General features: G+C 39.9%; 1 protein-coding gene across 7 annotated transcripts in view; it reads left to right on the top strand.

The window, feature by feature from the left end:
• The window catches only part of KLF12 (KLF transcription factor 12), a 582,757-nt gene that overhangs the window by 154,124 nt on the left and 403,071 nt on the right, over positions 1–25,562 (top strand). For 3 of the 7 annotated variants that reach the window (XM_008534690.2, XM_008534671.2, XM_070578454.1), the window contains exon 1: positions 11,191–11,443. The exons of 1 other annotated variant lie outside the window; for it this stretch is intronic. The gene's annotated coding sequence lies outside the window, so the exon portion shown is untranslated. 3 more of the 7 variants (XM_070578455.1, XM_070578453.1, XM_008534682.2) reach the window with 2 other exon arrangements.

Here is a 25,562-nt window from a genome sequence, read left to right as displayed (position 1 = left end):
AACACTACTTAACCAAACATTTTTAATGAGTAACTTTAATAATGAATAAATGATACATTAATATCATAATCTCATTGAAAAAAATAACTGTTTGACGGTGAAGGATCGCGTAGCATTTTGCATTGTAAGATGTGACAGGCACATCCTCTCTACATCCTGTAGACTTTTGTCTACACTTATTTTCATTGTAACCTCTCTAGAGTCAGCCAGGACAGTACCAGTATGGTGTCTGATAAACAGTGGTTAAATTCTATGAAATATTTTATTTTGTCATTGCAATAGGAAAGAACTGCTTCCAGCTTCAAAGAAATACTGATATTTAAATTTTTTCCTTTTATGTAATAAATGGAATGTTTACTTTCTCCTTAGTGTGGGGGTGGGATGGGTGTGTAATAAAGCTAAAGAACTTCATTCATATATGAAAATTTTTACATGTTAAAAGTAAGACACATTTCACCTGATGTTTTCTCCTGAGAAAATACAGTCACCCTGCTTAATTCAATGAGAAAAATATTTAATAATTGATGAGGATTTCTGGAGTTGAAAATTGTAAACAAGACAGTATTTCAATACAACAGCTCTAAAATAACTAAATAGACTTCCTCTGTTGTATTTATTTACCCTTCCTATAGCACCTATCATCTTAATACTCAGGCATAAAAGTACCAGGCATAATGTGAGGATGAAAATATGATGATTCCATCTAATTTTTCTTTCTCAGTGACTTAAAATATAGACAGTGTTCAGCCATACATTTATTCCCCTATGTTACACTGCTTAGTTTCTGAGACTAAAGAATGCCTTATGGAGGGAAAGAAACAGGAAGGTGTGACACTGTATTTTAATTCAAAAAGGAGTCAGTAGTTTATTTAAATACAAAAAATATACAAATATGCAGATATTGTAGCGCTAGCTAATGGCCATGTCTTTGATTTTTCTTGTCCTGATTTCATTCTCATTTGCAAAGAAACTGTCTCCCTAGTCATGATCTTGTGATTCCCAGTTTAGTTCCCGAGTCTCCTACTCATCTGATGGGTCTGTTGAGGTTATCAATAGCTCTTTCTTGCCAATAAGAGCTATATGGAAATGATTTATATCATAACAATTAATGACACATTGTACAAAATCCTTATAACTGTAGTTTTGAAGATAAAGTGACAGTAAAGCATCAGATGCCTCAGTGTCCTCAGCTATGCCATGGGAATTGTGCTCATTCCCAAATATTTACTGAGTGCCTACTACATGCTCAGTACTTTTCTGCACAATGGGCTGCAGCAGTGAAATGAGAGAAAAATCCTATCCTTGTGGAAATTCTACTCTAGTGGAGGTAGGCTGCAGAGGGGTAGACAGACAATAAGCAACAACAAAAAGCAACATGTGCAGCATATTAGATGGTGGTAAGTACTGTATAGAGAAAGATTAAAGGGAAGGAGCACCAGGAGCACTCATGGGACTTACAACTTGCTACAGTTTGGCAAGAATCATCCTGAGGAGGTGAAAACAATAGTATAGATTCACAGGATTCTTGTGAAGATGAAATGAATTATATGCAGAATGCTTTGAACAGTGTGTGGCACAAAGTAAAGGGTTAATAAATGCCAGTTTATAAAAGAGGGTGTGACATTAAGGTTGTTTTGAGAAAGGTCTTTTGTTTGTTCTGCCACAACTTTCCTTTACTAGCCATGGCCACTTTTATTTGGAATTGAGAATGGAATTGTATTTGAATTTCACATAAAAGGTTCAAAAATCTAATTTGTGAACTGGATAAAAACAAAGAACTGGGAGACCTAAGTCATCATGGATAATTATCCACAATTTGTCGCTGTCTTAAAATGAGATGGGGGGGAGGGGAGAAGGAAGGAAGGAAGGAAAAGTTCTTTATGAAGAGACTGTTTTAAGTATAAAATTGTTTTAAGTCATAGATATAATTTAAGTTATTTTAACTTTATATGTATTCTAACTTGGAAGATGGGTCAGTTAAAACAGATGTATGTCAAATCTAGGAAAATACTAATCTTTACTAATTGAACTAACTGGGTCTCAACATTTTATTGAACTAACCTATAGAAATCATATATTCCTTTAGATTATTTTCTATGACAAACTGTTCTATTATTCTAGTAGGTGCCTATATTTAGGTATATTTTAATAGTAAACAAACAATAAATTATTTGTATTAAAAAAGCTAACTGGGGGCCGGCCTGCTGGCGTAGTAGTTAAATTTGTGCTCTCTGCTTCAGGAGGCCCAGGGTTCACGGGTTCAGATCCTGGCTGTGGATCTATGCACCACTCATCAAGCCATGCTGAGATGGCATCCCACATACAAAATAAAGGAAGACTGGCATAGATGTCAGCCTGGAGACAATTTTCCTCAAGCAACAAGAGGAAGATTGGCAACAGATCTTACCTCAGTGACAATCTTCCTCACCCAAACAAACAAACAAAAAAGCTAACAGTTTTAGCTAACACCAAAGGAAAAGAAATAATTATAGGGTACTCAAAATGTGCTAGGCAATTTGGAAGTAACCTTCATCGTTCCATCAAAAAGTTCTGAGGACTCCTTGGGTGTTGGGCGTTGGGCACTGAGTTAGGCACTGGCTGGGATACCTGAGAAGTGCTTAGATACAGTTCTTGCCAAGTCTCACAGAGCTTACAGCCTTGTAGGGGAAAGTATGTAAGGTCTCATTAGTTCTTCACATTCCTGAAAAGAAGGTGCCATCTCAGTCGTACAGGGAAGAAAACTGAAACAAAGAAAAATTAAGCAAGCTGTCAGACATCACTGAATCAAGGGATGAAATCCGGAATCGATTTGGGACTTTTCGGTTCACAGGTGCAAGCTCGTACACTGCTGACTCACTAATATTTGAATATGACATACAAGTGCAGTTTACATTTACCTTTCTGATTGTGACTTGCGCATCCAACTTTTAAAAATTAACGTTCATTTCTCAAAGACATGGAAACTGATGGAGTGGAAAGATGCGCCAAAACCAGGCTACATGACTGAGTGAAGCTAAACCAGGATTCTTATTTTGCCTTAGGTAAATCACGCATGGATTAATCTAAAATTGACTACATTATGGTTTGTATACTTTAACGATTTTTATTTTACCACATTGTGTGGAAAAGTACATCTTAAGAAACATCACAAAATCTTTTCTTGTGTGTGTGGTTTATGAACTGATGTCTTTATAATAATGGTGTCAATAACTTCGAAGCCTATGGTATGTTTTTCTTTTTTTACCAGTCTGCCAGCAAAAATTCAATAGAGAGCCTCAATAATCTAATGGTTTGCAATTTAAGACTAAAATATCATGCAAAATTATATACACAAGGAGACACTGTCTGTTGGCTGTCCCAAGTTCCATCTAAGATGTCCTTGTCCATATCCACTTTCCTGTAATTGGTCTCCAGGAAGCCATGTGACCCAATTCTGGCCAGAGATATAAGCAGATGACGGGGCCAGGCTTCTGATAACCTTTCTAAAAGGAATTGGCTTGACCTTGATCTTTAGCCTTTTTTCCTTCATCCTACTGTTGAGGAAAAAAGTTACCCTTTAAGAGGGAGGGCAGAAAAAGAAAATGAGCATGGGGTCTTGGGGCACCAGAGAGCAGCCGCAGTCGTGAACTGTGGCTGTCTGCCTTGGGACTTCTTGTTTCATTGCATGGGGAAGGGGGTGTGTACAAAAAATATGTATCTTAAGCAAGCATTAGTCAGATTTTCTGTTGTTTGCAGATGAATGTAGAGCAATATTAATCAATGCAGTGACCTTTCTCCCTCCCTTTCATCTCTCCCCCTACTTTCTTCTTTTTTTTTTCCTGGGGACAAAACAACAAGGGTCCCCCTACTTTTATTTCATGTTATTTTATTCCCAAGTTTCTAAGTTTTAATTTTTCCTCTCTATTCTTCTTTATCAGCTATTTTGTTATCTTAGCTTCCAATACGGCAGAACTAATTATCCATTTAGATAACTTCCAAAGTTAAAGTAAAAACAAGCTGCTGTTCCCGAATTCCCTACTTTTAAGACCCTCTTCTCTTATTTCCAAGGCTTGAAATATGAGACAGAGCTTCCCATTTTCTTTCCCTTGTTCCTCTTCCCCAAAGTAACAAGTTTGTTGAATTTTAGAGGCTGTATTTGTAACGTCCTTCACAGCGGTTCCAATGTTCATTTCCCATTGTAGCCACGCTCATCCTCTCAGCCAGGCTCAGCCCAAGCACCTGCCCACCAATGTCATATTTATATTCCTAGAGTAGGGTTTGATCTCCACTAAGCAAAGAATTACAATTCAAGCCATTCTTGTCTACCAATTTAAAGCTTTTTATTGCAAAGCACCACCCAACCTTAGCAAGAACACACAGAAAGTGGCACTGTCATATATGATGGTATCATGGTAAACTGGTAAAATACTTTTGAAAAATCATCTGGCAGTATGTTTCTAGAACAGTAAAAATGAATTGATAATCTTTATTTCAGTAACACAACTTAGGGGAAACTATCTACAAGAAATATTTTTTAAAAGAAAGAAGCTAAGATGTTCACTCTAAGTACAATTACAAAAATTGGGGAAAATTCTAATGTGATGAGGATAAGTTAAATAAATAATGGCAGTTTGCTATTAGGAAAAATAATGATTATGAAGACTTTATGTAAAGATCAAAAATATTTACAAAAAATTGCAATGAAATGATAAACCCCAAGTCAGAAAGTAGTTATCCCTGAAGGGACAGGAGAGTGATACCAATGGGATGACCGCAGTTTGGGGGTTTAGAGAGTATCAGAAAAATTCTATTTCTTAAACTAGCGAGAGGCCACAGGAGAATACCTTAACATACACATGATATATATGTTATTTTACATGCATGACAGTTCATATTATTAAAAAATAAAAATCCCATCCATCTTTTGAAGGTCTTAAGTACAACCTTCTCCACAAAGCCTTTCTTAATATTTCCAAACAGATATAATTTCATCCAGAGTACTTTAATTGTACTTCATATTATAGCTATTCATTAGTTTTATCTAAGCTTATCTTCTTCACATGCTTAGAATGCCAAGGTTAGTGCCTTGTTTATAGCATGAAATTAAACTGATATTCTGTAAAATATATATACTTAAGCCAAATTAAATTATTTCCATGGAGGTATGGTTTTCATTTGCAAAATTAAAAAAGGCAAGGATAACTATAGCTAAAATCTGATATGCCTCGACTTGTTGTAATTACAAATGCAGATTCTATTTATTACATTATAACTCCAACGCTTGCAATCTAAAAACTTGCAAAGTGGTACTTTTAAAAACAAATTTGTGATGAATTTCCCCTCTGGTATTGAAAAATTGAATTTTAATTTAATACAATATAATTCTAATTCTAATTTTAAAAAGAATTAGAAGTAGTATAATTGAATAATTTTTAAATGATTAAATATGATAGGGATAATGAAATTAAATAAAAATGCTCCAAATCTGATATATTCCTGTATGTAAAAACTTCAAATTTCAAAGAAAGTTGGTTGAGGAATATTACCAGAATTAATGTTCAAAAGGGATTTATCGACACAGTCCAGTTTTGCTTGTTGTTTTCAATATATGCACTCAAGTGGAAACTTGTTTTCTGCTAGATTGTGTTTTAATGTATGTTATTCTAATTTTATATAATTGTTTGAGTCAACAAGCATTCATTAATCACCTACTATGTACAAAATAGTGTGGGGGTAAAAGGAAGGCTAAATAAATGGTTAAGGAGTAGCTCTTGCTCTCAAAGGGTTACCTATGAGGGGGAGCCAACAATATTTAATGAAAGCAAAAAGGTGTAAGTACCTTAATAATAAGTGAGGGAATTAACATTTGCTGGATGCCTACTTGGGCCAATATATCTCACATTGGCCCATGTAAGCATCCAATAAATGTTAATCTTTCAATGTGAGGGAAATATTATTTAAGTAGGTGGAAAAAATTGAGAATCAGAAAAAAGATGAAAAACCAGCTGGTCAGTGGCTGAGGCACTCTTTCCATGATACCAAAAGAAGCGCCAAGAAGGCAAAGATGATTTTTTGGGGAGGGGATAGGATATGTATACGTGTGTGGGGTGTCATGGGATCATTTGGGGAAGATTCCTCAGAAGGAGGGGGACGTGGACCATCAAGTAAAGGCATCCAGGAGGGATGAGGTATGGCAAGGTGACCACATGGGCTGGAAAGGGAAGTGAGATACGAAAATGTAAGTGGAGCCCTTAAATGTCACAGTATTGTATTGAAACTAATTTGTGCCACTTCAGGTACTTACACATAGGTATGCTGTAATTAAGGTTTTGCTGTAGGAGAGGTGGAACGGATCTGAGAGGAGGGGCCAGAGGCTCAGAGCTGGGGGATGGGGCGGGGCTGTGGTAGTGGAGGCAGGAGGAGACTGGAATGAAAGTGACTATGCAGGGCCTTGGAAAAGAAGAGACACATCAGAGAATGTAATGAAGATATTTAAGCTAGAAGGACCAAAAACTGTATTGATTGCAACAAAACAAAGTTATAAAATGTCATTTTCTCTAATTCTGAGACAGCTCCTCTCTCAAATCAAAACATGCTGTTTAGCACGTAATCACATAACATCACCAGCTGTTTGAATTTGTAGTAAGGCTTTTACATGCCTTTCTCATACTTAAATCGGAAAATTCCCCTTTGCTACACATTATTGCCAAAATATGACAGATGAGAAAAATAGCCATTGAAAACCCAATAGAACATATTCACTTCTGGGTCCAGGAAAAGTCAGGATTATATTTTTTAATTTATCTAAAACTCTGGGAATCACTTTTATTTTCACTTCTAGTCAGTTCTAATCTTTCAACACAGCTTTTTCTTCTGAAAATGGACTCCATTTCCTTCCACCCCCACCCAGAATTCTATTAGCGTTAAATCATCCATTTGATCTTTGGCATCAGTAATCCAAGGGCTTAAGAACTTTAAATGTACATAGATATTGAAGAGAGTCTTTAACGTAGAGAAATTAGAGCGTGGTACAGGTAATACTTTTAATATTATAGAAGATTTTTCTACCACTGACACTAATTTTTCAAAAAGGGTATCACCACTGGGCAAGTATACGAGCTGGTAAAAAGTTTTTGAATAGGTAACATTTACTTTCACATTAACAACTTAAAATCTCTAGTTGTAAATTTTGTTGCATCACTTACATTTAAGGAGATATATTATCTGCTTTGGGGGTGCTTCTGTACGCACTTTTCTTTTCTGGACAATTTGTTAGGTAAAAGAAATCCAATGTATGTATGTATAAGAAATTCAGCAGGGCCCCCGGGGGCGCAGTGGTTAAGTTCGCATGTTTTGCTTAGGTGGCCCCAGGGTTCGCTGCTCTGGATCCCGGGTGTGGACATGGCACCACTTGGCAAGCCAAGCTGTGACAGGCCTCCCACATATAAAGTAGAGGAAGATGGACATGGATGTTAGCTCAGGGCCAGTCTTCCTCAGCAAAAAGAGGATTGGCAGCAGATGTTAGCTCAGGGCTAATCTCCCCCCCCATCCCCCCAAAATAAGAAATTCAGAATACCAACTTTTATGCTCTTTGTTAATTCATTCTTCTGGTGTTTGCAATAATAAAGACTAAGTAAATGAAGTATACAAAGTTAGGGAAATGGGTCATCATCTTTGACCCAGATCATCTTGGTTTTAAACAGAATTGAAGTATGACACATAATTAGACTTGACAGATACTTTCAACACTGAAATTTTATGATTCTGTAATGTCAACACGTTCTCTTACGTCGTCAGAATTCTCTTGATAAAATAATTTTGCCATCTTAACCTTTTTCTGGCTTTTCCACATCCCAGCACAGACAGTAGAGGGGAAAGGACAACATAAAGACTTGCACATATTTTTACCAGACTAGGTGTACTTTTTTCTTATCTTCTCCCCTTCTGTTCACACCTTAGTTTGTTTAAATCTAAGTTCTATAGGGAGACAGAATTATTATGAAGTGAATTGGAAATGTATGCCTGCACACACACACACACACACACACACACACTTCCCCCAGTGTCCTAACTCCTAATAATATCCATGCTTCTTTATTCTTTCATTGTTTTTGCTCTTCCCCACCCATCCCCAGTTCACACAATGAAGTGATTCTCCCTTTTCAACCTGCATCTTTGTTCTTTCTCCTTTTCCTCTTTATATCTGGGGAGTTGCCTTAATTTAACATTTCTGTTCTTTTTTATGTTAACAATTTTTTAATCTGCAAGCATCTTTTCTAATACTGTACTTGGTGTATTTCCTTCTCTTAACCACACTATCCAGATTCTAGATATTAACCTTGACCTACCCCTAATTTCCTTATCCCTCTGGAATGGACTCTTGTACTTTATTTTCTACCTTTCATCATTCTGTTTACATGCCGGTGGCTGCTGCCATAGGAAGGGAGTGCAATTTGCAATGCTTTTCCACGTGCAGAAGCACTTGCTATAGAATATATTTATGGCCAGTCCGCCACTCAGCTGTCTCTGAGAAAGAGCTGTTAGTCCAAGAACTGCCACGATGACATAATTTCTTACAGTATCCTTCCACGCTTACAGTTAAACTCACTTCCTTCACTCCCTGCCCCACCTAGAGGGAAACTTTACAGTGTTTCTAGTAGAGGCAAGTTTTTCGTTTAAATGCTGTTCATTTGTTGATATTCTACCCTTCTCCAAACTTGTCTTTTCATGTTCTATCTATCCAGATGTAGCGGAGTGTAAACGGCTATTTAGTCTTGTGTCCAGGATCAGACCAGGGGGTGGGATCCGGGGCTGCTTTCTCCGGAAGCGAGACCTCACCCGAGCGACGGACCCCTCAGCCTCTAGGTTCCATTTTCCTTCGGAGTTCCTGAGTCCCTTGCCGCACCCACGTCCGTCTCCAGATGTGGGCTTCCATCGCCTTCTCGCTCCCGCTGCTTTCTTTCTCTAAGGATACTTCGCTAAAGGAGCGGTCCACAATTTTCAGACACTTTCACACTTACCTCATTTCTGACCCCTCCCCTCAATTCTGTTTTTTTTTTTGCTAATACGCAGGCCCACTGAGCCATCCTGTGTGGACTAGAAGTGGGCTGTGGAATCCTCCTCCAGGCTGGACCACCTTTACCATCTTTCTCACTTGCAGAATGTGGCAAGAGGCAAAGAACGCACCGGGCAGCGCGCTGCCTTTGTTTTCATTACTAACGCACACCGGGCCTTGAGAAGTGTTTGGAGAATGCCTCACAAAACGCAGAACATGGCTTTTCCTGGCTAGCATTCGTTCCTTCGCTCTCATTTCCTGTTTCTCGGCCTCTCCCTTGTTTCTCTTCCCACTCCACTTCATGCCACATTACTGCGAATCTCCCTCTCCTAACATAAACTTCCCCTCCGCGGCCTTCCAATCGCCGGGCCGGTTTCCCACGCGGCCGGGCTCAGGGGCACCGCGCAGGGGCGTCCAGCAACCCGCGAGCCCCAGCGCGCCCCCCTAGGCTGGCACGAAGGTGTCGCACGCCCTCTCCCCCAGCGACCGCCGCGCCCGCCGCCCCACCCCAGCCCGCGCGCCCGCCCCCGCCCACCCTCCGGCGCGGCGCTGACCCAGCGCCCTCCCGGCCGCCGCGGGAACGGCAGGGCCGCGCAGGCTGCCTCTGCTCCCCCCCGCCCCAGAATCCCGCGGCTCGGCTCCCCCGGGCGGGGAGGCGGGGCGGGAGGGGCCCCGGGGAAGGCGTCAAGGACTCGGCTGCGGGCCGCCCGCGTCTCGGGGCTCCCTTCGGGGGCGCAGGGCGGGGGGCTGGGCTCTCCGCCGCCGCCGCTCCCCCGGCCCCGGGGCCTCGGCAGGGGTCTGCCGCTCCCGCTTCCTTCCTCTCCTGCAAGTTCGCCTGCTTTCCTACAGAACTAGCGCGGGCGGGCGCCCCTTCTCCCGGGGCTCCGAGGCGAGGCGCGCGTCTCCGCCTCGCCCCCATTCATCCGGCCAAGGTGAAGCCCGGGGAGGGAGGGCGCCCGCGCCGCGCCCGCGAAGGGCGTCGCTCCCCACCCCAAACAATGATGGCCCTTCCTTACTCGCCCAGCCCTCCGCTGCCCCACCCCCGCGCCCAGGGCATCGCACGCCCGGGCTGCCCCTGCCCGGACCCCATTGTTGCCCGGCGCGGGCGATGCCCGGGGCCCGGGGGCGGTCCCCGCGAGCGGCCGCGCCGCCAGCCTCCCAGCCCCTGCCGGCCGCCGGAGCCGGCTCCGCCCACACCTTTCCAACTTAGCCGGCGGGCGAGCCGCGGGGACTGCTCGGGTGCCCGACCCCCTCCCTGCGCGCCCCCACCCGGCCGGGGAGGGGGCGGGAGGCCGAGCGGGCGCCGCGCTTTCTGTGTCTCCGAATTCTCTTCCTAAGGCTGCCTTGCGCGCTCTGACACAAAAGAGGGGACTTTCTCGCGGCTGAGCGCGAGTCCTCGCCTGGCGAGTTGAAACCGGGGGGTTCCTCCTTCGGCGAGGCCCCGCGGGCCCCTCGGCCGGCGGCTCCCAGAGCTCCGTGGGCCATGTGTAGGTTATTTTGGGTATCGCACCAAGGTGGTGCAGGTGAAAGGAAAGCGCGGCCGAGGCCGGAGGCCGGGGGGCGGGGGCAGGGGTGGGGCGGGGTGGGGCGGGGTGGAGGCTCCGCGGACCCACCCCCCAGCCCGGCGGCCCGGGCGGCGAGGCGAGGGCTGGGCAGTGGGTGTTGCCTTCTACCTCTGCGAGCGGGGAGGGGTTAGTTTCCCACAGGGGATTTCAACCATCACACTCAGAGCCCGCCTCCTAATCCTCGGGCGGAGCGGCTCGGGGGCCCCATTTTATGGCAATAAAGCGACTTAGCGCCTGCTGAGCGAGCCCCTCCCTGCCGCCGCCCCCGCCCTCGGCCCCACCCCGGGGCTCGCCCGCAGCGGCGGGGCTTTGTTTCTGGGGAGGAGGACCCGGAGCTCTTTTGTTTGGGGGTTTGGTGTTTTCACCCCCCTACCTCACCCTACCCCACCCCACCCCACCCCCCGTGCCTCTCCGGTTTCCTGAGCTGCGGGCTGCAAGGAAGGAGAAGCGGCGTCTTGCAACCCCCTCGGCTGGGCCCCGGGGTAATTCGATGCGGGCCTGGCGAGGCTCCCCACGCTAGACCGGGGCTCGCGTCTCGGCAGCCTCCACCCACCGGCCCACCCTACATTTAGCGCATCATGTGATCCGGGTAAGTCATTTGCAAGTACAACAGTTCCCTGGGTTGCCCCCCATTCATTTCCTGAGAACTGCAGAGAGCAGCTGAGAGACTCTGCCTGTGCGTGTGCGAGTGTGCGTGTGAGTGTGCGCGGGTGACGCCGTGTGTGTGCGAGAGTGTGTGTGCGCGCGTGTGTGTGTGAGAGAGAGAGAGAAAGGGAGAGAGAGAGAGGGGGACTCTGTGTGAGGGAAAGAAAACAATTTCTCCTGCTCTGCAGCTTCTGTTCAGGTCTGTGCCGATTCCGTTTCTTATCAAAATAAACAACCCCCTCCTCTTTTTTTTTTTTGCCATCCCAAATCAGACCGTATTCTCTTAACATGTTTTATTTTTCTTCTGTCATCTGCTCAAGTTAAATCATTTTGGTTGGTCTGTGTTCTTAAAGGGGGAAAGTGTTGGGAAGCGGGAGGGGGCCGAGGGAGGACGATGCTATTGCAAAGCAAGGAGCGTCGGTCGGATTCGTGGAGAAGAAAGAAGGAGGTCCCCCCCCCCACCCAAATTTTTTTAAAAAAGAACTTATCAAGTAACGTGAATTAAGCAAATGTTTTTCTACCCCTAGTGGATTGTTGGTTTTAGTGTTTGCCTGACAGTTGCCAAGGATGAGAAATAAAACACCAGAGCTGAATTGGAGGGGTGGGGGTTGGGGGGGGGCTGTGGAAGTAGTTTGCCCCCAGGAATAGAGCCAGTTCGTTGAATAGCTGCCGCCCCGGGGCTGTGTGGGCTGTGGGTGTGCGCTGGAGAGAGTGGACGAGAAGGGGTTAAGGCGGAGATGACACTGCTGGCATGAATAGTGGTCCTGGTGCTACATTCATTATTGTCTCTGGTCGTAATGATGTGTAACTGTCACTTGCTACAGTGCCTGGTCCATGGAAGTAGCCAGGGGGTGGTCCGTGACTGTTATTTTCAATTACTGGGGACCCGGCCGGAGTTGACAAGGGGCAACTTTGCACGTCCACCCGGGCCAGGAAGCCCGCCGAGCCGGCCTGGGAGCCACTTCTTGCCTTAGAAGCTCGCTCCGAGGACTCGTACTTGACCTCCGCGACATTAGTTGGTGTTCGTGTTAGATGCTCTCCTACGGGGAGAATCAACCCTGCTTTTGTTGGATAGAGAACTGCCTATTAGAACTTTGAAAACTTTTATCTTTGGGGAAAAGGGTGGGGTGCACTCAACAGTTCTGTTTCGAAGTGCATTTGAGGCAAATGCTTGGAAAAAGTACCGATTCCTTTGTTATATGCCCTGCAGCTTCCCAGCCCCCTTCACCCTGCGCTTCGAGTTTTGCATACTTTAATAGTAATAGCTTTAATTTAGCTGATAAAAGCTGACTGTGTTGAGTTAAAGAGTATTAGTACAACGGAATTTGTAATCTGGATAAACAGTTTGTGTGGTTAATATTGTCAGCTCTCTGATTTAACTGTACAGATGGTTTAAGTATCGTTCTATATGGATTGTTTTAAGCAATTCCACTGGCTAATAGAATTCTCGGCCGAGCACTGGGATGTTTTATTTTAAATCAGGTTTAATATTCTCTCAGTTTCCCTGTAACACCACGGAGACGAGCAGCTTTATTTACATTTAGTGCATGTGCATCTCGTGGCTTCGGTAGACATCTGCCAATCAAATACACGTCATTCTGCAAATCCACCTAGACGCCTCCATGCCCTTTTCTTACTGGAGGATAGAGTTGTTCAGATACGTAAATGCTTTCAAATAAATTGGGTGGCTTTTTGCAGGCAGCAGCTTGTGATGGCAGTAGGAATGGTCACTTTGAAGAGTGGGTATATACCATCTTCTAAGAAATGCTCTTTGGAATTAGCATTTAATATAAAAAGTTCCCCCCCCCCCCCGCCCCCCAAGCCTGGTTGTGCTATTTGCAGACCTCATTCACATTTTGTTTACATTTTTTAAAACCACATAGAAATTGGTTATGCTAAAGGGGTATATACTTTTAGTCTAGAAAATGTTAAACTGTAGAAGAGTAGTAGAAATAGGATGTTGAAGGACAACATTTTCGTTGCATAATTTATATCTTTATCATTGCAGCCTGGTGAGTCTGGAGACTAGGTTTGAGTTGGAGAGAGAACAATTTGAGCATACAGGAATTGGCAGAAATTTGTAATACGTTTAGGAAAGAGGTTTATTATTCTACCTTCTAATTCATAACTATAATGACATGTACTTAAGCTGGTAAAGTTTGGAATGTGTTCACATAAAATTTCCTAATTTGTGAACTAAAGCTGTGACACTCACGTAACTAATATAGCTGTGTCAGATCAACAAAACATTCTTGGGGGGTTTCTGTTTATTTTTGAAGTGCTTCAGTTATTTATCTGTTACTTAGTAATGCATATTTAAAAGAAACTTCAGCCAGCTAAACTTTGTTTTGGAATGCTCTGTATTAACTGTTTATTGAATGAAAATTGTTGTGCTAATGATCCTTTAATACTTTTTCTCCAGAAAGTTCCTTTGCAAGAAATGAATGTCATTTGGGGAGAAAACTGGAGCGGGTATAGCGTTTGAGACCTTGACCTTAGCAACTCTTGGCTGGTGGTTGTTTACTCCAGCTGCAGCCTATGTGTGTACAGAAAGGGAGGGACTGCAAACACAGGGGTGCTCACCCTCCCCAGGCCAAGGGAAAACAAATCGGGATGCTTGACGGTCATTCCGAGGAACATGCATTAGGCATATAATAACGATAGTGTTTTGGTCCTTTAAAAATATGTATGTTTCTCCAGGATTACTTCCTGGCCTCCTGTAAAAGGTAAACATGCACTTTAACAGCTTCAGAGTGAGTTTTAGATGTTATATCATGAAGCAGGCTGTTATCAACTTAATGAAATAATTTGGTCTTACATATAGGTGTGTTTCTTATCTCCACAAAATCGACATAAATGCTTAGGCCTCTAGGCCTATGCTGAGGACATTTTGAACTCAAGCCAGTGTTGGTTAATCTAGAAAATTGAGTAACCTTATCAGAGAGGTGATATTGTAAATAGTTGCACTGGACGTTTTCTCCATCGTACAAAATGGGAAGTGTGGTATTTCATATTTATGGGAATTAGATTGATCAGCTTAAATGTGAGGTGTCAAATGGTTTGTTTTCTTTATAATGTGAGAGAAACGATCTTCTTAGAGTGTCAGCGTCATAAATTTAGCTGTAGGTGATTTGTGTATTACAGAATAGTTGAATTCTCCAAAGCTAGAAATGGCACAAACTCATTTGCAAAGTTATTCTTTTTTTTTGAATAAGTTTCCCCACTTGTGCTTCCATGTTGATTAATGAGCAAGAGCTAAAAATCCCAAAACAGTCTTTCAGCATTCACACCATGATTATCTTTTTCTTTTCGAAAACAAAACTTTCAGTTTTGTAAATAATTCTGAAAATAGGTTGCAGTTGCTTACCTTTATCATTTACATTTTGAAACTACCATATGATAGTAGAAATATCTGTATTTTTGCCCAATGTTCGTTTATTTTCCGTCTGTATATTAATACGTATTTTTCAGCTTATAAGTCATGTAGCTTTTGGTCTTAGGTATGTACAAAATGTAAGGGTAAAAATATTAAAATTAAATCACTGGCAACACCCTGTAACCACAGCCTTAACTCATCTGCCACAGTCACCCCTCCCAAAATCAAAATGCAAGTAAACAGATGGGCCTTGCCCTGTGCCCAGGAGGTCAACAGCCTTATGCTCTGTGAGACCTTGGTTGCTAGATTCCAAGCCCTTCCAGAGAACTGTCTGACTTCAACCGACCAGAATTCATTTTTAGGGCCTGGACCAGCCACACCCCATCTGATGTCAGCTTTTGAGTTCTTGTGGTGGAGAACACATGCTGTGGATTAAATGGTTACTTTCTCTATATATTCTCAGTAATTATGTTACAAAAGGATTTTTCGGTTTTGGGTGTTTATTGTCATAAAAGTGGCTACTTGAGTAGTCGTATTGCTCTATAAAAATTTGTTTTGGTCTGGCAGTAGATTACAGGATCTTCACCCAAAGAATGCTGCTGTGGTATGGTCTTTCTCCTGTCTTTTTTCCAACTTAAAGTTATACTTTTATTTTGTTGCTAATTTCATGGTCTATATTTTAAAATATTTATTAGTGTAATAATTGGACTGGCTCAAACAGTACTATTGTTTAGGTACAGATGGAGTAGCAGAAAGCCCTTGCTCATATTGCTGCATGGAAGGTGAGAAGGGAAAAATGGGAGAGCTTTGAGATAGTTTTCCTGCCTCGATCAGAAGCTGTAGAAGCTGCCAGTATTACTGCTTCCTGGCCTGGACAGTCAGGAATTGTGTTCAGAGTGCTACATTTTCCTTGCTTATCAGTATGTATGACCTTTCACAATAATTCCTGGCATGGTGTGTATGTATATACTATATATACATATGTTCACTATTTTATATATTTATATATGTATGTGTATATATATAAAATATATTTATGAATGCGTTTTTATATTCTTTATCTATATTGGCATATACTCCCTACACCATATATGTTATGGCCAAGAATTATAGTAAAAAAGCCCCCCTCTTGTATAAAAAAGAAGAAATACACGTAAAGTCTGTTTTTTCAAATTGTATGTTTAGTAATACTATTCTCACTTTATTTTTGAGATTAACAAGCAAACTCATAAGAAAACATGAAAACAGCCCTGCCCCAAAGAAAACAAACCAATAAACCTAAATGACAATCAAGATGAATTATTGTAAAAAATGAAATAAACTGCAAAGAAAACCTTCATTCATTTCATAATCAAGTGTCTGCTAAGATTATACCTCCTGGAATCAGGACTGATTTACACGATTAAGTGAGTCTGCAAAATGGGAAAAATAATATGTAGTTTCCGGGGCTGCGGAGGGTAAAATGAGATAAGGTCGGTAAAAATCACATTGTAAACTGTGAAGTACTGGTGTGGCAACTGATTGACAGAAAAACCACTCCCTCCCCATTCTCCACCCCCTGCCCTAAAAGGGATGAACTTTCCAGCCTCTCAAAGTGAGCCTATAAATTACACTTATGGAGAAGGAATTTCCGAGTGTGGGTAGAAAACTTCTGGCAGTCAAAGGTCATGAATTCCATTCCTGTCTCACCAGAGATTTGCTCTATGACCTTGAGAAAGTCACTTTTACAAAGTTTCTATGTAGCTGGTATAAAAGTTACTGACTATTAACGTTTATATAATGCAGGTGAAGTATCTCAGCTTTTCAGAGGAAAGAAATACATGAAGCTACAGTTCCCATGATCGTTTACGGAAAATAGAAAATAAAGATGAACAATGATTATTTAGAGATTATAACCCTCCAGGCTACTTCTTTAATGAATCAACTGAAACTTCTATCAACTGGTCATTAGAAATGCCCTTAATTTTTTTTTATAGAATCATTAAATTTGTGCTGTTGTGCTATAATTTAGAACAGTCTGTTGAACTGCAAATCCCTAGTTAAGCCAAGATTCTGTTGATTAAGCTCTGTCTGATTTATGGCTTAAAGTCTCTTGGTTATTAGACTCAAACATTGTTGCAACACAACGTGCTCAGTAAGGAGAGGTAGATGATGGAGATCTTAAATGGGTATTTGAAAATTTATTGAACACGTATTTCACTTTTATCACACATTTTTCTGCCATGTACTTTTCTTTACACACACAATTTGAGAAAATTAATTACTTAATTTCTTCCCAGCTACATTTTTTCCAGTTAAGAAACAAAAAAGACTTTTTTTCACACTCTGCCTAATCACTCTATTCTTGCAAGAGCAAAGAACCAGATTTAAAGTAGCTCATCAATATAACTCATTTTAGAGTCTTTCTGTGTCGCACTTCCACCTTGCGTAACTCCTGTTCGTGTTACAACTATGACTGTAAACATCCCTTTCTGTGGGACTCTTATTTATCATCCTTTGCTTTAGGAATACGCTGGGTTCCAGTCTGTGTTCTATGGCCTCATAGCTAGTGATATTCCTGCTGGTGTAATTGCTTGTTGTTTTGCCTTGTCTCCACCCAATAAGTCCCTTGAGAGCAGGAAATGAATCTTCTTCGCAGTTACTTTACTGACTTCTAACACAGTACCTAACATAGTGATTGATCACATAGTGCTGAAATACTTACCGAAAGAGCAAATCGAGGAGGACAGTCCATATGACTGTCCTTTCAGTAGCTAAATGCCAATATGATGGTCATTTCCTACCCAAGTCTTCGTGTCTGGCTAAATATATTCAACTCTATCAGCCGTTCCACAATTCACTACATTTTCCTGGAATTTCTTTTTCTTGCAAAATGAAGCCTTGTTGTGGAGTCAGATAGTTCTGGGTTTGACACCTCAAGCTATCCAGTTTTTAGCTGTCTAACTGGGCAAGTTAATTCTCAGTTTACTCGTTGGTAAATAAAAACAAAAGAACAAATAATGTCAACACTGCAGAGTGTTTTTGAGGATTAAAATTGTGGTAATGTCCTTAAAGCATCCAGTATATAGAACCTTGTACATATTTAGCACTTGATAAATATTAGTCTGCTCCAGTGTATTGATGCCTCTCTTAAAAGCAGCCATTCAGAGTAAATAGTAGCAAGAAAATAAAATAGCTGCTCTTTATTGTGTAGCTACTATAATACAGAAGTTAGGCACGGGGCTTTTCATATGTTATTTAATATGTACTCTTTAGAAAACAGGTATGTATAGTTGACTTTCAAATAATTGACACTCTGCGTCCTCTTTGTGGAGACCCCTAAAGTATCTTTTATTCACTGGATTTTGATTTAGGAATACCAGTTCATGAGTGCATTTTTGTAGCTATTGTGTGATGGTGCTGTCTGCCAAGTAACAGTACTACCCCCGCCCCATTGACTTTGCCACTTTTGACAGTAATTTCAGAAACTATTTGAAAATTTTACTGCTTTTTGCCTTTCATTAACAAAATGAATAGAAAAAAGGGGAAAATGAAAGTGCTACTTGTAGTTCTATGAGAAACAGGGTTTATTATCTTGATGTACAATTGAGACAAAGAAATCATTAGGTGTACTGAAAAGTGGTGAATCTTTATTGATAGTGCTTAATGGAGTTAAGCTGATAAAGTGTGAAAAATAATAAGATTATAGAACGTACAAAATGCTATACATCTATTTTAAATGACACTGTCTAATAGAGTGTGTGTAATTACAGATTTTGCAAGTTTTCTTTTGTCTCTGGGAATGACTCTCCTTTAAAACCTTGGTCTGGTCCCTTGACATAGACATATTTGACTTTTTACAAGTTTTCAGGAGTGCGTTATATATAAAAAACATGAGAGTCCTTCTTTTATTTATTAAATAAATATTCATTGAGTCCATGTGTATGATATTAAGGTTTTTATTTTATAGATGTGGAAACTGATTTTCACCAAAGAAAGGACATCATGATCCATAGCCATTTTTTTTTTTTTGAGGAAGATCAGCCCTGAGCTAACATCTGCTGCCAGTTTTCCTCTTTTTGCTGAGGAAGACTGGCCCCGAGCTAACATTCGTGCCCATCTTCCTCTACTTTATATGTGGGATGCCTGCCACAGCATGGCTTGCCAAGCAGTGCTAGGTCTGCATCAGGGATCTGAACCGGCGAACCCTGGGCCACTAAAGCGGAATATGTGAACTTAACCGCTGCACCACCAGGCCAATCCCCATAGCCAGTTTTAAAGCAGAGAGTTGAACGCTGGAAAGCCTTTGAACTTTCCCCTCTGTGACTGTTACCTCTCTTCAGCGTTAAATATGATATTCTAGAGTTAATCTGATTGTAGAGTAGAGCAAAAAATGAGAATATTATACAAATAAATACTGTATTTAGAAGCTGTATTTTATTTGTAGATTATATTGACATACTACATTTACTAGAATGTATTTACTAAAATATTTACTTCAATTCAGAAGCCAATTCTGTGTTTGCTGATACAGGTACTAAAACAAGTTATGAGACCTAATCCAAAAGTTATTTTAGAAGGCAGCTGCTACAGGATGTTCCATAGTAGTAATAGTAGACCAATAAATTCTGGCCAATATGCGTTTTGCTGTTTGATAAAGCTGTTAAAGTCAGAAGCATAATAAAAGTAATAAAAAACATGTTATCTATGTAAAAAAAATACCTTATCCGTTTGACCTATACTTATTTAGCTCCTAACACCTATCTGGAATCATATAGGAAAAGGTTAGGGCGTTATCATTAATGAGCTGAAAATCAAGTAGCGGAGGAAAGACATGTAGAAAATTATAATACAAAGTAATTTGTGATAAATCGACCAAGTGCATGCTGTAAGTTGCTTAAACAAAATGCTTGGGGGAAAAATTGCTTCTGTCTTGGAGATCAAAAGTTTCAGTGTTTTATTGAATATGTGGCGAAAACAAACAAGCAAATACAAAACATAATGGAAAAAGTTTACTTTTTGTGGAAAAGAGAAAGCAAACCTGCGAGGAGATGAAAGTAAATTAAAAACAGGTATTTTGAGGGGGCCTGCCCTGTGGCTGAGTGGTTAAGTTCACGTGTTCTACTTTGGTGGCCTGGGGTTTGCTGGTTTGGATCTTGGGTGCGGACCTACGCACCACTCATCAGGCCGTGCTGTGGTGGTGTCCCAAACAGAAAAACTAGACTGACTTATAACTACGATGTACAGCTATGTACTGGGGCTTTGGGGAGAAGAAGAAGAGAAAAAGAGAAAGATTGGCAACAGATGTTAGATCAGGGCCAGTCTTCCTCACCAAAAAACTCCAGGTATTTGGACAACTGTGGTGATCTCACACCTCCTTTTCTGTTATTTTTTAGAGCTGATGGCTTTATGATATTTTGGCAAACTTCTATCATTTGCCATGTCACCAGAAAATTTTCTTTTCTAGAAACAGATGCTGGATGTACTTGGCCAGTAGGGCATACAGTGTTATAATGAGTTTAGAGTAGATTTATTTGGGCAAGACCAAAATAATAGTGTTGATTGGTTAATCACACTTTAAAAATACACTTTATGTGAAGCTATCTACTGAAATTTATTTCCTATTGCTGAAGAGGTTTGGTGTATGATATTTATAAATGGTGGGAATATTTGCCTTCACCAAAAACCTTCGAATATAGGAATGAGAGTTCTTTTACATAAGAACCATGGAAGGAAAAACTTGAAAACTGATCAATTTTACAGAAGATCAGAGTTGATTGTAATTTATCAGAGGTGTTACTTGAAGCGATATTTAGAAAAAAACTTTACATTAGTGTGGTTGGATATTTAAAGAGTGGCATCCTTTGAAATGTGCATTAGCTTTTCTGCTTTAGGTATAAATATGGGACACTTAAGCAAACACAGAATATTTCGTTTTGAGAGATTGTATAACAGGAAGGAAATGATCTCTTGAGGAGTCTACAAAGAGCATTGATGGAATTCTTATTGTGCACTCAGCCCTCTGTTGAGTATATTGGGACTATACCAAGGCTCTAGGCTAAAGCAGTTGTGTTTTATTTATACATAGCCTGGTAATTAAGACAGTTTAGAATACTTGAGAAGTATGGGCTAGCAAAAAATAGCTTAGTTCTTGGTGGTTTACAGAGTGGTTTTCATTTCATCTGACCATCCTATAAGATAGATTGGACATGTTACCATTTTATTGATGTGGATATTAAAGTCAAGCGAAGGTAAAGTAACTAGAAGGTGGCCAAGTCAAAACTAGAACCTCGGTTTCCAACACCAGCAAGATAATTTTTTCTCTTTCATTCCTCTACTGTTTTCCTATAACTTTCATTGAGTCTTAATAAACCAAAATTCTGAAAGTCCATGTTGTACAAAAGAGGTACCACTGTCTAGTGTTTACCTCATAGGGGATGTTCATTGAATGTTATTGGGTGAATTCTCACCTCTTTTCAAAACTTTTGCACTTAAAAGGGCATAAAAAACCTCATGTATACCAGCCCAGAGAGACCACCCTGATCAGTTCTAGAAGAGACTGCAATTACAGGCATCTGTACTCTTTGAAGAAAATTAGGGATATGGTTCAACACTTAAAATGTCCCAAGGCTTGTGCTAGGCGCTGAGAATGTGAAGGCAAATGAAACATGGGCTTTATCCTAATTTCTAGGCAGACTGCAGAAGCAGCAGCACGGCTGAGCGCAAAGGAAGGACCATGCTAGTGTGTGCTGGTTTATTTTGTTTTCCTCAGTTAGATCTTTAATGTGCCTGAAAAAATACCCTAGATATATTTAGATTGATGCTTTAGTAAAGAAGTACTTTTAATCTTATCAGAAAATCTTTTTCCATATAAGCATGTGATTTTCTAAGTTTTTTTCTCTTTCAAAAACAGTACATCATGCATTTAGTGTACATGGAATGTGTATGATACATTTTAAAGGCATTATTTCATTTAATGTTTATAGCTAACTCTCTGCTGGGTATTTATGGTATTTAAATGTGAATTTGCTATTACTTTTATGACTTAGTTTTTCAAAGGAACACAACTTCAGCTTTGCAGGAAATAAGCTTTGTTTTGCAGAACCTCGCTTCCTGGGTCGTGTTTACAAATATCTCTCTCTGATAAAACCAGGTACACGTGTGTGGAGACTTGTAAACTTCTTTTCTTAGTGAACTCCTTTCTCTCTCTCTCACTTAGCTCCTCTTCATCCTCTAGTCAGCAGTAGCATTCCATTCCTCCATAAGCCATGCCATCAGAACTATTATGTGTCCTTGTATATTTTTTCCCATATCCATAAGTGTTATACACACACATGCACACAGGTTTATTTATTTTGTGAGGAAGAGTGGCCCTGAGCTAACATCTGTTGCCTGTCTTCCAGTTTTTGCTTGAGGAAGATTGTCACTGAGCTAACATCTGTGTCAGTCTTCCTCTTATTTTGTGTGGGCTGCCACCACAGCATGGCTTGATGAGTGGTGCTTTGTCTGCGCCCGGAATCTGAACCTGTGAACCCCAGGCTGCCGAAGCGGAGTGCCCGAACTTAACCACTATGCCACTGGGCTGGCCCCTCATTGTTGCTTTAAATTAGGATTTCCTGACTGCTAGTGACCTTGAACATCTTTTCCTATGTTTGTAGATAAATTTGAATTGTTCTAAGAATTACCCTTTCCTATTCTTTGTCCATTTTTCTGTTTGGTTGTTGTCCTTTTATGAGACCATTTGTCCAACATCTGCATTGCAAATAATTTTCTCAAAAACTAATTTTTTGTCTCTTCTTTGTTCAAGAAATATCTTTTGATATATAACACTTAAAGTTTTTATGTAATTGATTCTTTCTCTTTGTCTGGTTCCCTGTTTTCTTCTTTTTTTTTTTTTAAAGGATTTCTCCATTGATAAAATAGACATGTAATCTCCTACACTTAGATTTAATTTTTCTTTCCATTTGGTCTTGACTTTAGTCCCTTTGGAATTTTTTTTTGAGGAAGATTAGCCCTCAGCTAACTACTGCCAGTCCTCCTCTTTTTGCTGAGGAAGCCTGGCCCTGAGCTAACATCTGTGCCCATCTTCCTCTACTTTATATGTGGGATGCCTACCTCAGCATGGCGTGCCAAGTGGTGCCATGTCTGCACCTGGGATCTGAACCAGCGAACCCCGGGCCGCCGAGAAGCAAAACGTGTGAACTTAACCGCTGCGCCACTGGAATTTTTAGTTTTATATACTATAAGAGAGGGGAGGAGAGTCCACCTTTACTTACTTTCAGATTCATATCCAGTCCATTGTATCAGCACCATTTTTAAGGTAATGTATCCTTTCCCCAGTAAATAAAATTTGTCGTATTTTATGTTTCCATATATCCTATGATAGCAGATTTTTTTCTTTTTAACATAATTTGTCATATTTTATGTTTCCATATATCCTATGATAGCAGATTCTTTTCTTTTTAACATAACTTTCTTAGATATTCTCAGACATATAACTGATGTTCACATCTAAGGAATATTTTATCTATTGTCCCAACTCCCCCAAGCAAAAAATACACAGAAGTCCTGTTGTTGTTCTAATTGGAATTGCATTAAATTACATGTAATCGAGACAATTAACATTTTAATGTTATTTCTAGTGCATTATTTTATCCTGATTCAAGAATGTGGATGTCCTTCTCTTTATTCATATCTTAGTTTTTATATTTCAAATAGAGTTTAATATTTTATTTGTAGTGGTTTTCTCTTTGATTAAATTTAGTTCTAAGTACTTTGTGTATTTTTGGCTATTTTATATCTACGGAGATATTCTTTTTTTTTCTGTTGATATAGTGAATTAATTGCATTGCCTAATCTTTGAATGTTGTACAGACTTAGTTTGTGTTATTTTCCTCATTTATAATTTTAATCAAAGCATTGTTATTCATTTTTTAACTCTTGCTTATAAGCATCAAATTTTAATATCTAAGTCAATTTTTTGGGAAAGAGACACCATCAAGAATTTCCCTCCAGAACAAAACAATGATGTTCCTTCCTCTAAATAACCAAATTAGTTTGTGTTTTTGATTCTTTAATAACTTGCTGAGATTTGCTTTGTGGCTCACAATATGGTCTATGTTGGTGAATGTTGCATGCACAATCGAAAATAATGTGTCTTCATTGGCGCATTCTATGAATATCAGTTCGGTCTATATTCTATAAATGTCAGTTTGGCAAGCTAATTAATGTTCTTCAGGTCTTCTCTATTGTTAACTGATTTTTTTGTCTCCTTGTTCTGACTGTTATTGGGAGAGGAGGGTTTAAGTGTTTAAATACAATTATGAACTAGTCTAATTCTCTTTTCAGTTTTATCAGGTTTTGCTTTATGTATTTTGAAGCTCTCTTATTAGATGCATACATGTTTGGGATTGTTATGTTTTCTTGGTGAATTGACACCTTTATCATCGTGTAATATCCCTCTTTTTCCCTTGTAGAGAACATATAATTGGATGATACTGTTTGTAATTCCATCTTACTGTCTCCAACTTTTATTTGAAATGGTTTGATCATTTACATTAAACATTTTTGTAAGACAGTTTCTATCTACTGACTTGGTATTTGTGTTCTATTTGTCTCACTTGATCTTTGCTCTTGTTTTCCCTGTTTCTTGCCCTCTTTGGGCTTGGTTGTGTTTTAAAATTCTGTTTTATCTTCACTATTGGCTTATTAACTACATCTCTTTTATATTTTTAGTGGTTACTCTAGAGTTTACAACGTACATCATTAACTTATCACAGTCTATCTTCAAATGATGTCATACCACTTCTGTGAAGTCCGAATCTTACAACAGTATACTCCCATTTTTTCGCTCCCATTGTTTGTGTTACTTTCTTAATAAATTTCACTTATATATGTTATAAACCATACATTTCCTAGTTCTGTTTTTGCTTGAAAGAGTCAGTTATCTTTAATAGGGATTACAAATCAGAAAAAATGTCTTTTTTGTATTTATTGATTTTTTTTCCTAAGTCCAGCTTCATTCTTTCTTTGTTCTAAATTTCTATCTAGTATATTACTTTTGCCTAATGAAATTTCTTAATATATCTTGTAGTGCAGCTCTGCTGGCAGTGACTGTTCTTGGCTCTTGCTTGTCTGAAAAAGTCTATTTGTCTTTGTTTCTGAAATATTTTAGTTGGATTTTGAATTCTAGTTTGACAGTTTTCTCCCTATTACTTTAACCATTTTTCTATATTATCCTTTAGCTTGCATGGTTTTTGAAGAGGAGTCTTTGTGATTTTGATCTTTCTTCCTCTGTATGTAATGGTTCTTGTTTCCTCTGACTGCCTTCAAAATTTTTTCTTTAACTTTGGTTTTCAGTAATTTGGCTATGATGTGCATAAGTGTGCATAGTTATCATTTCTAATTATCCTGCTTGGAGTTCTCTAAATTTCTTTGTAGTTTGTCCTTCCTAATTTTTCATCCATTAGCTTTTTGAATATTTCTTCTCCCTTTACTCTCTCTTCTCCTTCCAAACTATTTTCACAAGTACATTAGTCTGCCTTATATTGTCCCAGAAGTCTTGGATCCTTTGCATCTCCTCTTGTCATATTCAGTCTTCAGTCTGAATAATTTTTATTGCTAGATCTTCAAGTTTACAAATTCTTTCTATTGTGTCTAGTCTTTTGTAAGCTCAGTGAAAAAATTCTTCATCTTTGATCTAAAGTTATTTGTAGCATTTTCATATCACGTTAAAAAATTCCATCTCTGCTTAATTTCTCTGTTTATGCGTGTTGTCTTTTTCTTTAGATTTCTTTACATTTTAATCACAGTTATTCTAATGTCTCTATTTGATAATTTCAACATCTCGGTCGTCTTGAGGTCTGATTATGTTGATAGCTTTATCCCTTGACAATGGGAAACTTTTCTTGCTTTGTTTTTGTGTCTTGTAATTTTTGATTGACTGCATGATGTTATATGTAAG

Source organism: Equus przewalskii, chromosome 16 (genome assembly GCF_037783145.1).
Source record: "Equus przewalskii isolate Varuska chromosome 16, EquPr2, whole genome shotgun sequence".
In the NCBI taxonomy this organism is placed as follows: Eukaryota; Metazoa; Chordata; class Mammalia; order Perissodactyla; family Equidae; genus Equus; species Equus przewalskii.
This window is presented reverse-complemented; position numbering and strand designations above follow the sequence as displayed.